The sequence below is a fragment of the Ochotona princeps genome, chromosome 19 (assembly GCF_030435755.1).
Source record: "Ochotona princeps isolate mOchPri1 chromosome 19, mOchPri1.hap1, whole genome shotgun sequence".
Classification (NCBI taxonomy): domain Eukaryota; kingdom Metazoa; phylum Chordata; class Mammalia; order Lagomorpha; family Ochotonidae; genus Ochotona; species Ochotona princeps.
The window spans coordinates 37,124,592-37,139,376 of record NC_080850.1 but is presented as its reverse complement, the minus strand read 5'-3'; the positions used below and the strand labels follow the sequence as shown (position 1 = coordinate 37,139,376).

The 14,785-nt window shown below is 46.5% G+C and overlaps 1 long non-coding RNA gene across 1 annotated transcript; it reads right to left on the bottom strand.

The window, feature by feature from the left end:
- Positions 1–2,274: 2,274 nt before the first annotated feature.
- LOC131482599 (uncharacterized) lies at positions 2,275–7,676 on the bottom strand. The gene is made up of 3 exons (XR_009247145.1): positions 7,502–7,676; positions 6,039–6,137; positions 2,275–3,147 (listed from the first exon to the last, which is right to left on the bottom strand). It is a non-coding gene; the product is annotated as an uncharacterized LOC131482599 (long non-coding RNA).
- Positions 7,677–14,785: the final 7,109 nt, after the last annotated feature.

The following is a 14,785-nucleotide window of genomic DNA, read 5'->3' as shown; positions in this document are numbered from 1 at the left end:
GGACTCTGACAAAGAAAGGGAGCGGCTAGACCGGTTGGGTCCGGATCCCCTGATCGGGTATGCAGCTACACAAGGTCGCAGTAGGCTTCTTGAGGTCACCGCTGGTCACACGAGGTCCCAGATAGCCGCATGGAGTCACAGGAAGACCTCATGAGGTCACAAAGGACCAAGGTCTCCGTACACCACCACACGCGGCACGTGAGATCTAACAGAAGTCCCTCACAGCCTCGGGGAAGGCCACACCATTGGCTAGATACCTTTCTTCTCAGTGTGTGGAATTAAAGGAGGAAGCCAAATTTGCACTTTTTTTTTTTTTTTAAGAACAACAACGGGCATCTTGGGTCCCTCTCCCTGTGCGCATCTGCACCAGGTTTTCCAGATCACCCTGCCCAACAATCTTGCTGGGTCGCCCTTAAGCGCAGCCAAGGGGACCTCCAGCACCGAGGACAGCACCCAGGCTGTCTGACCTTCTCTTTGGGCAGCACTCTTAGGCCAAACACTGAGACCAGAAACCAGGAAGCAGAGGGTGGAAGGGCCACAGGTCTCTTCAGGCCCTTGCCTGTCTGTGTGCAGGTGCACTCACAGTCCAGCAGCTGGGATGCAAGTGGGAGGACTGCACGTGTGTGTCCCTGCAAGTGTACAGCTGAGTGTCACTTGCTGTCTTTACCATAGGATCCTTCTTCCCTACCACACAAGATGGACTTCTGGAAGAGCTGCTCCCGCTTGAACTCATGAGGCACATGTCAGAGGCTTTGCTGGAATCAAACTTAGCAAGGCTCCTGCAAGAGGGCAACATGGGGGCTGCAAGAGGCATGGCTACCCCGCCCTCTCCCTCAGCCCCTCCTCAAAGCAGACCTGAGGGAACCAGAAGGCTGGCCTTGGGAAATGAGTCAGCCAGCCAACAGAGCATTTCTTTGGGAGCAGGAGGCCCAGGACCCAAGCATCAGGCCCCAGGTCCAGCCCTGCTCTGCAGCACTCCAGCCTCATGGGCTGCTCCTGGCAGCCTCTCTCCAAAATGATATCATGGGACACATTTAGCCCAGCCTCCTGCATAATGTCGCATCCGGTTACTTTTTCTACAGATGTCTCTGCTACTCGGGAACATTTTAATCCAAAATCCTGTCATGGAGCTTTGACTGAGTGCAGCTTAAGAGAGTATTTTTCTGTTTTCCTCCTAGCATAGCTTGGCTTCCCATGAGAGATGGGGACAGATGGATGAGATCCTGGCTGAGTCTCACTCTTCCCTGGGCTTGGAGTAAAAAGGCTTCCTCTCTGGTCCTGGGTTACCAGCATCTCCTCCCTACTCTGTGGCTCTCCATCCATGTCCCATGTGGATATGGGAAGCTATGACTCTGAGGCCCCTACGCTGCATGTGCAGGCCGTGATGTGGCAGCCATGAAGCCCAGCAGGGCAGTCTAGTGTGCCCTGGGACATTCCTCCTAATGACCAAAGAAGCCAGCCTCTGTAGTGGCCTGCTCTGTTCACACCTCTCCTCTCAGAGCAGCATTCTCAGTGAGGGTTCAGAGGGCAAGCAGGATCCTTCACTGTCTTCAGTCCTGGTGCAGAGTCTGGCCAGACAATGCAGAGAGTATCATCCCATTTGACAGAACAAGAGACTGAAGTCCTAAGAGGACAGCATGGGCCTTGAGTCACACAGCAGTTCTGCCCTTTGCCTCCCACTCGTTCATGCATTCCTTATTCTTTCAGCTAATGTTCACAGGTATTCGCCAATAGGGGCTCTATGTCTGGCCCCTACTGCACATCAGAGGTCTGGAGAAATAAGTAGGAAGTAAAAAAATGTCAGCAGTTGGGCATGGTGAGTGTGATGACAGAGTGTGTATCCTAGCCTAGAGATTAAAATGTCTATAGAATGGTCAACAATCTTTTTCTAAACATCAGGGATTTTCCTGATAAGGTCTAATCGCCACACACCATGTCAGGAACTCAATCTGCCAGAAAGAACAGTTTTCTAGGTCCTGATTGCACCTTGACAGGTCTGAGAAACACTGGAGCAACTGGTCTGCCTCCTGACCTGCACATTCCAGTGAAATTTACGACCCTCCTGATACGTTTCCGAGTTACCTCAATCCTGTTTATGACCCCGGAAGAATGCTAAGCTGCATCTACCCTTTTCTTGTTACAAGAATCAGAATTTACATTCCCTCATGGGAGCACTTAATTTATATGTCCCCAAACAATATTATCCTTGTTTATTTTTCTCACCATTTTTTTTTCTGATTTTCTGGTTCATAGGAGAAGATCCCTTGGATGTTCAAGTTGGGTGTTAAATCTTAGGCTAAGAGTTTGCCAGTCAACTAAGCAGAGCAATAATGATCACTCTATCATGGCTCCTGCAGCCCTCATTAAGCCTCTTCCTTTTCTGTGCTCACTGGGAAAAGAACATAGAGATTTCTGGATACCAGAACTAACCAGGCATTACTCAGCTACATTTCCATCCTCGGCCACCCTTCAGGCCTATAAGGTCAAATGTTCACTTTGTGTCATCTGCTAACAGCCCAATGGCTCAGCCCTTTGGGGCTCAGGATCTCCTGCACTTCGAACATATGGGACACATGTCTCTTGTAACTCAGTAGCATTTTAGAAAACTTTTCTATATTTGGGCAGTTTCTTCCATGGTAAGTATCTCTTAATGGTAGGATCCATAAAACTCACTTTCTCAGCCTCCCTTGCAGCTAGGGATGGACAAGTGACACACTATCCCTGTGATCCCTCATGAGCCTTGGATCCAAAATGAGTGGGAGAATGAGTGAGACAAAGTCCTGCCCACAGCATCCATCTGGCACCAGTGTGGTAGCGGAAGAGGTGGATGGTGAGTGGTTCTGGAAGTCTGGTGAACAAACAAAATTCCCTGCTCACATGGGAAACACTAGGTCTGTGGAAATGCCTTTGGCCCAGCTCTCAGACAGGACTAAATCATTTATTTGGAAAGGTTTCCTTTAACTGAATATGTTCTGATGAGCCAAGCTACAAACATAACCAATGAGATTCTTTTCTTTTAAGAGGCCACTGAAATAACCAAGCAGTTCTTGAGATTTTGCAAGAGCTGCTGAAAGACGAAGATGAGGCACCAGAAGTTGCTCAGAATCCACAAGTTGATGTCACTCAAGCCATCTGCACTGCTGGTTCCTGAGGAGAAACCCATGTATTTGTCTCCCACTAGGAACAAACAGGGTTTTATGGGAAAGTAACTACATTTCAAGGACTCTAAAAATGAAATAAACTCAAAGAAAGTATAGGTGAGTTCTCATAGTCTTTGGGGTAGGGGGAGGACCTTATGTATACAACAAAGAAGGTATAAAACACTGAGAAGTAAACTGGTAGATTTGAAGGTCTGACTACATGCAAATTAAAATTTGCATGTTAAAAAACACCATTAAAAATCCTGAAGATAACTAGACAACTTGCCAAGAAAAACTTGTGCAATCAGCATCAAAGGGGTCAAAATGTAAACCAGATCACTAGTAAGAAAAAAAAAAAAAAAAGACATGAGCCGGCAGTTCAACGGAAGAAATGCTGCCCACTGGGTGGAATGTGAAGCTGCCATGTGATGTCAGGTCATATCTACAAGCGACATCACGGGGTGCTGATGGATGCCCTACCTCATGCATCTGGAAGCCCCTACCACTGTACCTGCCCACCCCAATCCCAGGCAACCCAGGTAGCTCAGCTCCAACAGCCAAGTCAGATGATTTCCAACCTGAGGATCTGACATCCTACAGATCCCCTCAGGAGGGCAGATTGGCAAGGTGCAAAACAAAGCTCAGTCCTTACTCTTTGATGACCAGTGGTTTGGGTTAGAAATTAAAACAAAGAATTATTTGTCCAAATGGATCGTCACTGCAAAAGTTTTTTACAGCAGTATCCAGTATCCAGTTGGAAACTACCCTAAAGACTAGTCACACAATGCATTTCTGTCTACTTATAAGATGGCATGTCGTCCGCTGCCTGTAAAGACAATAATGCAAAAAACTGCACAGGGACACAGAGATGTCCATGGCATGTGGCCAACTGAAAAATGCAGGCTATACCACAGCTTTTTCAGCATGATTCCTGTTATCTTTAAAAACGAGTACACAGTCACAGAGAAAAAAATGGAAGAAAGGCTCATAATGGTGGTTGCAAGTGAGTGGGGGAATGATGAGTTGTTTTCTTCGACTTTGTCCATATTTTTTTCTGAATTTTCTACAATGAACAGACATTTTATAACAAGGAGAAGTCTATTATAACTAGAGACCATTTCCAGATCTGTTTGTTGGTTCCAAAAACGCTGGGCTGCCGGGGAGGAGAAACAGGTCATGGGAAGTGCATCCAAGAGGGCAGGCATCTGGCAACTGCCCCAACCACCCTCTCTTTTGCAACCGTTAGAGGGCCAGTGAGCTGGGGCCAGGAAGAGAGCAGGCTGGAGGTGACCACAATGACCTTCAGCATGGGGCGGGGGAAAGGGGTTCACTCTCAGGCCCTAAAGGTGTTACCAAAACCACACCTGCACCTACCATCCTGCCCTCCCTAACCTAATAGAGGCCTAGGGTGGTTCAGGAACTTGCTGAAGGCTATGTTAGCTCTTATATTCAGCTAATTTTGCACAGCCAAGTCCTCTTTTCAGGATGAGCTATCAATTTTTGAAAAGATAAATAATTCTTAGATAAATTATTTGAGAGTATATGTGTTAGTCAGTTTTTCATTACTTTAAAAAACCTGAGAAGACATACTTAGGAACGAACAAGATTCACTTTGGTTTACCGTCTGTAGCTCAGAGACTCCATTGCTGTAGGCACCTGCTGAGGCTGGAGGATAATGGAGGGACACTCCCTTGGTGAACCAGGAAAGCTTGCTCTGCATATGCAACCAGCTTTATCACAAGAACCACCTCCAGAGAGCAAGCCCCAGTGGCCTAGAGGCCTTCTAGCAGGTCCACTTCCAGATACCATCATCAGGCCAAGCCTCCACCCCAAATTCATCAACTGTTAATACCAATCCACTTCACTCATGGACAACTTAAAACTTTGGGGCTGAAGCACCTGCTGGAGTTTGGGGAGCCAAATCCTATTTAAATCGTAACATTATAGCAAGTCATCTAATTTGATTTATGATTTGTAAATACAATTCTAAAACTTACTGTGACATTAAATTTTTAATCACAATTAAAGATAGGCCAATACTTAATATATATAAAGGTACAGAAAACGCAAACGAAACAGATATACTGTATGGTCACTACATGAAACAGAATCTCTTTCTAGAGTGCCAGGATGCTGATACAGGGCCAGAGGCATTACCTAAAGATTTGTTGAACGTCATCAGGAACATTCGCCTAAGGCTGCTACTTGTCTCTACAGGAGCTTCTTTAGGACACATGTGTCTGCTCTCACAACTTCCTGCACTACAGTAACAGCTGTCACGTTCACAAAGTGCTACCTCATCCTCTGGTCACTGATGATAGGTCCCTGAGAGCTTAATAACTGATCTAAAAGATAGTCGCTTCATAGTACCTTGTCAGGAATTTGAAACTGAAACTTTAGTCTTTTTCTACAGAGGATACATACTTGTAGAGAACATGAAAAATGAAACAGATAGGTCCAGAGAAGAAGAAGTGAGAAGCAGGGAAGAATTCATTGCAGGTTGTCTATAGGGCCAAAAGAGGGTGAGAAAAAAAAAACAGTACAGAAAAAGAGCAGCAGAAGGCTCAGGCTCAGCTATGTCACATTTCAAAACAACAAAAACAAACAATCCAGGGAGGAGGTTTTCAGCCTCAACTGCCTACACAGGGCCACCATCTCACAGTTGGCCTGAGACTTGAACCCCAAATCATCAAACAACTAAACCTGTGTTCTTTTCATGACACCTCTCAACAGGGAAACTGGCAAAAATTGCATAAAGAAGAATTTAAAATTCAACATCTTCTCTAGATAAAATCAAAATTGGGAATACAGGATTTCTTATGTGAAAAAGGAAAAAACAGTAGATAATTCCTTGGAAGGAGACAAGCTGAATTCAGGAGGTCCTCACCCCCTTCTCACCTGCTGCTGAGTTGGGAAGCATGGCAGTACAACCCCAGGAACCTCGGGCACTGGACTCTGTTTTCCCCAAAGTTGCTCTGGTTTGTGTGTGGGCAGACCCTAGAGGGAAGGAAAGAGACCATCCTTAGCTTCTGTAGAAGCACCAGAGCCAACCTGGAGCTTTGCAGTAACACAGCAGGGAACCCACCCACAATACTAGTGCTTCCTATGCTTCAACCTTACTTGGAATAAAAACCAAAAAATGAGATCTGTAAAATGGAAACTCCAGAACAAGGGAAAGGTCATGGAACATCAGACGCCCAAGATGGACTTGCTGGGACAATTGTGCGATAAAGGCAGCACAGTTTCACAAAGTGAATGTCTGGTGATGGCAGGATAAGCAGAAAGGAAGGTGACTCAACCACCAACTCTGCTGAAGAGTTGGGCTGAAACACTCAGGGCCTTTCCTAACCCCTCAGCATCTCCATTCTTCCCAAAGGCTGGAAGCTTGCTCAGGCATCAGACACTGAGGAGGCACTTGAGAAAGTTTGGATGCTGTGCTGTGCGGTTTCAGAAGGGAAAACAAATCTTTGAGCAGCTACAAAAGCAATAGGCACATTCTGGGAGTCAGAAACAATTCAGTCAGTATTAGCCTTTTGGGAGAAGGGAAGACAGTCCTGAGGGTATACCTATAGAAAGAATGTAGAAGGGCTTTCCCTCAGGGAGAGGGACAGACAGTGGTACTTAAAGGAAGAGAAGCATTGGGCTGACAAGCCTCTACTGATATTACAAATACCAAAATGGCTATAGAATGCTCAAAGAAAGCAAGCAATTTTACTGGTAGAGAGGGGTAGGTGTCACAGATCAAAAGATGAATTTCCCAGAAGGAACGACTTTCCACAATCTAACCATAGCTTGCCCCATTGGACAGAAGTCACCTGCTTTATCTCCTGACTTGGCCATTCCAGGCCCTCAAAGCATTTACGGTTACCCTGATTGCATCAGTTTCCAGCTTCTACACTAGATAACTGCCCAGCATACTTTCCTACAGGGAAAGGCTGATTTAGTGTCACTGAGTCTGTTCTCCCACTTGCAAATCTATGCTGCACCCTGATTCCACTGTACTTGTATTTCTGCCTCATTTGTCATTTTCTGGGGGTAAAACACCCCACAATTCCATCCAGTGCGTCTACTGCACGGACCCCTACCCGCCCACACCACGTGTTCAGTCCCTACCGTTCGCTCCCGGGAGCATAACTGGCATGGCTGTGCTTCGGAATGGGGATTCTTCCCATCAAGGCTCAAGGCCCCATGCCTGCCGGAGCTCCTCCTTTCGCTCTACTCCCTGCTCCTTAAGCACAGTTCGAACCACTGCCCCCACCTTCCCACTCCCCACCATGTGTTCTCTGCTCCCTCTGGATTGGGATCCTTCCTAGAGATCTGATTCTGGGGTTCCTGTAGGTACATTGTATCCTCTGTCTCACCTTGGGTAATTCTGTGAATCCACATGCCTTCATTTTCGCGGGATTGGTCCAACTGAGGGAGTGCTCTGAGATCAGGAGAGCCAGCTGCCCTGGGTCACTCAAATGTAGTTTCTGCATCTGTACGTAGATGGCATAGAGCGAGGAAAGGTGGCAGGTAGGCACCCAGACAGCAGACAGTCCTAAGGAAGGAACAGAATTACAAGTTTTGTACTTAAAAAGAGATTTACCAGGCACCTGAATATTCATTAAATATGAAAATAAACATAACAGAAAAAAGATAGGAAAACAGATCTTATTTTTTAAATGCCAGAAAAAATATTGAAAATAATAACAAACTTTAGTTGTATATGGGACCAAAATTAAGACCAGTATATACCTGAGCAAGACATAAAATGAAGAGATGAAGTATGCTCCTGGAATAAAACATTAAACATTCTGAAAATGTCAAATCTCTCCAAGGTTATATTTATATTTCATATAATCTCCATTTGAAATGTAACCAAAAAGTGAACTTAAATTTCATTTGGAGAATGTACATGCCCCAAAACAGCCAAAAACATTTGGAAAAGCAGAATAATTAATACTACAATGCACAATAAATAAGTACAGGAAAAAACAAAACACTGAATCTGTGGTACAAAAGCGGGGAGGTCAACTGGTTGGAAAGCCCAAGTACTTAGTAAAATGACTCTAGGAGGGACGAAGTTTCACACAGTGGTCAGGTCTCCTCCTGAGATGCCATGCCTCAAAGTGCCTCAGTCCAAGTCCCTGTTTCACACTGATTCCAGCTTCCTGCTAATGTGCACCTGGAAAGCAGTAAGTAACGGCCCAGCTCTGGGTGCTGCAGGCATCTGGGGAAAGTACCAGCAATGGGGGATCTCTGTCTCTCTCCTTTCCCTCTTCCTTCTTATCAAATTAAATTCATGAAATACTCATGAATAACTCAAAAGCATTTGTTATCTGATGAACTCATAAAAAATCAATTAGATAAAATAAAAACATATCCCAGGTGCTGGCACCTTGGCGTAGCAAGTTAAGCCTCCACATACAGTGCTAGCATCCCATATGGGCACCAGTTTGAGACCTAGCTGCTCCACTTCCCTTTCAGCTCCCTGCTCATATGCCTGGCAAAGCAGCAGGGAATAGCCCTGGAACCCTGCACCCCCCCGTGGGAGAACAGAAGGAGGTTCCAGGCTCCTGATTTCGGACAGGCCCAGTGCCGCCCACTGTGGTCATTTGGAAAGCGAGCCAGCAGATAGAAGCGCTCTCTTGCTATCTCTCTCTCTCTCTCTCTCTCTCTCTCTCTCTCTCTCTCTCTCTCTCTCTCTCTCTCTATATATATATATATATATATATATATATATATATATATCTTCTGTTCTATAAATCTGCCTTTCACATAAAAACAAATCATTTAAAAACAAAAAAGAAAAACACATCCCAAAAGAAGTTAACTAAGAATATAAAAAACATACACAAAAAGTTTTAAATAGAAGTCAGTTGGGTCCAGTGTGGTGGCCTAGCAACTAAAATCCTCGCCTTAAATGGGCCGGGATCCCATATGGGTGCCAGTTCTAATCCCGGCAGCTCCACTTCCCATCCAGCTCCCTGCTTGTGGCCTGGGAAAGCAGTTGAGGACGGCCCAAAGCCTTGGGACCCTGCACCCGTGTGGGAGACCTGGAGGCAGTTTCTGGCTCCTGGCTTCGGATCGGTGCAGCACCGGCCGTTGTGGGTCACTTGGGGAGTGAGTCATCGGATGGGAGACCTTCCTCTCTGTCTCTCCTCCTCTCTGTATATCTGACTTTGCAAAAAAAAAAAATAAATCTTAAAAAAAAAAAGGAAGTCAGCCCCACAAGCAACCAAACAATAAGCCTATATAAATAAAAATAAAGTACATCTTTTAATACCCAGAGTCTAAAACATGGTGATGAATTTATGGGAAAAGGTTTTGTGACATGGATTTGTGTTATCCTTTCAAGAGTGGGAGGACAATTTGGAACATTAGAGTTTTAAATAAACAAAACAGATGCATTAATTTCACTTCTAAGAATTTATCTTTTTTTTTAAAGATTTATTTATTTTTATTGCAGAGTAAGATATTCAGAGAGAAGGAGACACAGGAAAATCTTTCATCTGCTGATTCACTTCCCAAGTGACTGCAACGGTTGGTGCTGCACATGATCCGACGCCAGGAGCCAGGAGCTCTTTCGGGTCTCCTACGCACATGCAGGGTTCCAAGGCTTTGGGCTGTCCTCAATTGATTTCCCAGGCCACAAGCAGGGAGCTGGATGGGAAGTGGAGCTGCCGGGATGTGTGTTCAAGGTGAGGACTTCAGCTACTAGGCCACCGCACCAGGCCCTAGGAATTCATCTTTTTTTTTTTTTTTTTAAGATTTATTTATTTTATTACAAAGTCAGATATACAGAGAAGAGGAGAGACAGAGAGGAAGATCTTCCGTTTGATGATTCACTCCCCAAGTGAGCCACAACGGCCGGTGTTGCACCGATCCGAAGCCGGGAACCAGGAACCTCTTCCGAGTCTCCCATGCGGGTGCAGGGCCCCAAGGCTTTGGACCGTCCTCAACTGCTTTCCCAGGCCACAAGCAGGGAGCTGGATGGGAAGTGGAACTGCCGGGATTAGAACTGGCACCCATATGGAATCCCAGCGCATTCAAGGCAAGGACTTTAGCCTCTAGGCCACGCCACCCGGCCCTAGGAATTCAACTTTAGGAAATAATATGTATTGCTTCTCAGCCTTCTGGTTAAGATCAAATGTAGGAAATGATATGCAGAAATAGCCATCTGTGAATATTCAGCATAATGTTATCCAGAACAAATTTAAGTCAAGTTTGGTATCTAATAATAGGGGATTAGAAAAATTAGCTATTATGCACTAATAGGGCAAAACACCATGCAACTTTTCAAAATCATGGCATAAGAGAATACATCATAATGGCCGGAAACAATTACGTTTTCTGTTTAAGTGAAAACAGATGATGAGACCCAGTCTTTGAACAAGCACTTATTGAATGACTACTATGTGCTAATTAATAGTAGAGCATAAAGACGAAAAATCCCTGATCTCATGGAGCATACCTTCCATTTCAAAAACATGTGAACTGGATGGAAAGTACAGCACCAACTGACAAAAAGAAAATATTTGAGGTGAGGTAGGGGAGGCACAAACTGACATGTCATGATGCAGGGTGCAGGGTGGTTTTCATTTTCTTTCTTTGCTTTCCTGAGCTCTATGTTTGTAGCCAGAAATCAAGATAAAACACCACCTTTCCTAAAAAGCTGCAAGTTATAAGACAAACGGCTTTTCAAAAATGCCTAGGTTTGTTTCTTTATAAGTCCACTGCCCAGCACTCTAAAGTGGACCTGGCTAAGGGTCAGCAGCAGGGACAGGGGGAAGGGAAATGTCCCATAGGGGTAGGTGTGGGACCCAGGCGGTGCAGGGTGAGCTGTGGCAGGAAAGAAAGTACAGCCAGAGGAGCATCTTCTAGGTGCTCACAAGGTGAGTGGGTCCCTTTCTCCCTACCTGTGGCTTAGGCTTCCTTCAGCAGCCAAGACACACAATACTCACACTGGCTTGACTCAGTCCTTCTGGCTTTTTCTTTTTTTCCCTTTTTTAATTTTAATGTGAAGCCTCCTGCTGCCTTTTTGGAAATTGCGTTTTAGAACTGGTCACTATTTGACCACTTGCTATTCCTGTTTCTCATCAAACCATGCACTCTCCAGGCAATGGGTGGCTCACATTCCTTCCCACATTGTGAGATAGTAGTCTCTCCTCTATCTGCCACTCCCTCTCCCACCCCCACCAAGCCCTTAAGCAGAGCCTGAGGTCCCACTACCCAGCAGTGTTCTCCTGAAGGTACATCATGTAAGCCCCAGGCCAGAGGCTGATTCGTGCCACTCCCGCCCCTCTGGTCACTGCCCTGACAAACCTCCCCCTGTCTTAATCAACCCAGGACACTGACTCCTTGAAACTCACCACAAGGGTTGCAGCTCCTCACTGACAATGCTGAGGCAGGTATGAGAGGCGGGCAGGACAGCAATATCCTATGGTTCAAGCCCTTTGGGACTTCTCAGGCCTGGCCATGGTGTCTGTCCCCAGAACACATCACAAGGGTTCTTGTGTGGCTCCTGGAGTCAGCCATGGATCTTGTCCTGGTCTGTAGCACTACTCATACCTCACATGGCTTTGGTCACTGATGCAGATGGATCAGTAGGCTGGCATGTGACGTTTTCTCTTTGTGGCATGTACTGTGGGGGTACATGAGCTTCTAGGACTTCTCCTAGCCCAAGTGTCATCTTCAGCTCCTATTCTCAGCCTCTCCTTCCAGCCCATCACTTCTGGGCCCTGGCTCCTGCTCCTGTCACCCACATGCTTACACTGAGGGACAGGCTGCTCAGAGTCCAAGCTTATCCCAGAACATACACAGAAGAAAATGATTGCCCTGAGGCCTGTTTTCTTCTCTCGGGTCATGCTACGGGTCACATGGGCACTGCTTCAGGACAAGATGGATGACCTCTGCTTTGCTGCCATGCGCCCTGTGAACACCACACCTTCGCTCTTCCTGTTCTCAGAAGTCCCTTAAAAAGTCATCTATACCCACTTCCCCCAATTTCTCTTTTAGTAGTCTTTCTGTTTTTGACATAATCTGTCAAGGTCAGCAGTGGCCACTACTCTGCTATGTCTATGTTCTCATCTTGGGTTTTACTCATCAGTTCTTGTCTCAGCTGAAAGGAACCGTGTTCCTCTGTTGTGTTTGCCATGATCCACCCCTTAAGACTTTCCTTCCACCTCACTGGCTACTTCTCTTCTCCACCAGTCCCGTCTCCACCTGTTGGAGGGTCCTGGGCCAGGTCCACAGACTGCTGTTTGCACGTACTTCTCAGCTGCCCTTGTAGGCGTCACTGGTACACCGGTGACAGCTAAGGGTTTATTTCCTGCCCTAACCCCCATCTGGGCTTCAGACTCTGACATCCTGCTTTCCTTTTCATAGCTCCCGCTGGACATTTATGTGACTTCTTCAATGACCCATGGCCCTCAGGACACTAGTGTAGACAGACTTCATTAGCATCTACTCTCCACTTTTTTCTTGGCTAAGCAGGTACCCCTATCATGAGGCAACTTGTGTGACCCTGACTCCATTGCTACAGCGATTGGTGATGACATTGGTTCAGTCAAACTGAGCAGAAGCCCACAACTTTTGTTTTATAGTTAGGCGGCACAGACTTCTACTGCTCAATGAGCTACTGTATCAGTGCTTGAACCACCACAACCATTTCTCCCTGCTGAAGGAAGCCAGTTGAAGACAAAACACTGGATGGGAAAGTTCTAATCAAACCATGTCTGGATTCCGGACCCCCTCTAGACCTTTCAGTTTCAGTCTGCATTTCTCTGGATGCTTGGTCCAGTTTTACATGAACTTTCTGTCACTCCCAACTAGCACGTCACCATCCACACAACAGAAAACACAGAGCTCTCATGTTCCTGCCACCACACCTACCTGTTCTTTTCCATTCCATTCCCCAGCATCTCTGTCTATTCAGTGTCTTAGACAAAGTCTTTCACTTTTTCATTTTCTGTTTTCCTTTTCTCACACCCCACAACCCTTCTGTGAGCAGTCTCTCACAGCTCTGTGCTAGTAACAGACACAGAGCATGTCCACTTTAGCTCAGCCCTAGTGCTGCAGAGCAGATTGCTCACTGTCACCCTCTCCTGTCCTTGTCCCACTGCTGTCAAGTCAGACTGTGACAAGTCAGACTCACTTTTGAAAAATCTCAATGAGATCATGTTACTAGCTTGCCTGCCACCTTCCAGCTTTGAATATAACCCAGAGTTCTAAACAGGCCCACAAAACCCTTTGACCTTTCCGACACAGCATCTTCAATATCCCCATCCCAAGAATCTGCCCTCCTGCTTGGGAGACTTGTTTGCCTCCCGAGGCCTTCTTGTGAACTCATACGTCCTGTGTCATCAGGTTTGAGCCCAAATGTCTGTTATTTGGAGGCCTTGTCTGTCCCCCATTCTCACAGTGCCGACCTAAACTCAGACACAGTTCCTCATTTCACAAACAGCATTTGTTGCTTTCTGCACACATCTTGCTTTCATGTGTGTCCACATCTCTAGTATCTGATTCTTGCCAGGCGCAGTCTTTTTTTTTTTTTTTTAAGAGTTATTTATTTTGGGCCCGGCAGCGTGGCCTAGCGGCTAAAGTCCTTGCCTTGAATGCACTGGGATCCCATATGGGCGCCAGTTCTAATCCCAGCAGCTCCACTTCCCATCCAGCTCCCTGCTTGTGGCCTGGGAAAGCAGTTGAGGACGGCCCAGGGCTTTGGGACCCTGCACCCGCGTGGGAGACCCGGAAGAGGTTCCTGGTTCCCGGCTTCGGATCATGTGCAGCACCAGCCGTTGCGGCTCACTTGGGGAGTGAATCATCAAACGGAAGATCTTTCTCTATCTCTCCTGCTCTCTGTATAACTGGCTTTGTAATACAAAATAAATTTTAAAAAATTAAAAAATAAATTAAAAAAAAGATTTATTTATTTTTATTGGACTTCATCCCAGAGGATGAAGTCCAGCACTGTTGAGGCCTATTCTAGGAGCCGACAGTAGCTGCACTCTTGCTCATGTATCATCATCGGCTGGTGGGAGTGGAAGCCAGAGTTTCCATTAGGCCTCTGGGCTAAGTGAGAGTTGGGGGCAGATGCCTGGGGCTCCAGAGGGTGGTTTACATCAGTTCCCTGCTGTTGCATGGAAAAAGGCTTCAGAGAAAATGGGCCTGAGAAACCTCTGCGGCTGCAGCCACAGGAAGCTCCAGCTCACAGAGGCCTGGCACCAGGTGTGTGTGGGGAGATCTCAAGTCATCTTGAGACGTTGGTCACAGATTCCACATCTGCCAGGGCCCAGAGTCTCTACTGTCATAGTAACCACCCTCACAACTCAAGGGGTGGGTGATGCTATCCAGGAGCGAGCAAGCGTAGCAGCCATGATAGGCCTCCGGTCAGGCTGGGTACTCTATGGCAAGGAGATGGCTCAGGTCCAGCTGAGGAGGGGGCTGCTGCATCTGTTTCCTGGAAGACACTTCCTTTCTCCTGTTCGATGAGCAAATGTTGACACTGGGGCCTTAGCCACAGCTTCCTGCTTCTTTCTGAGAGGAGAAACCCAGCCACAGTCCCCGCAACTGCCCCATGAAGCTGAATGGCTCAAAGTCACCAGGACACTTCAAGGACTCAGCAGGCCTGGGATATCAGATACCCTGCTCCTCCTCACACC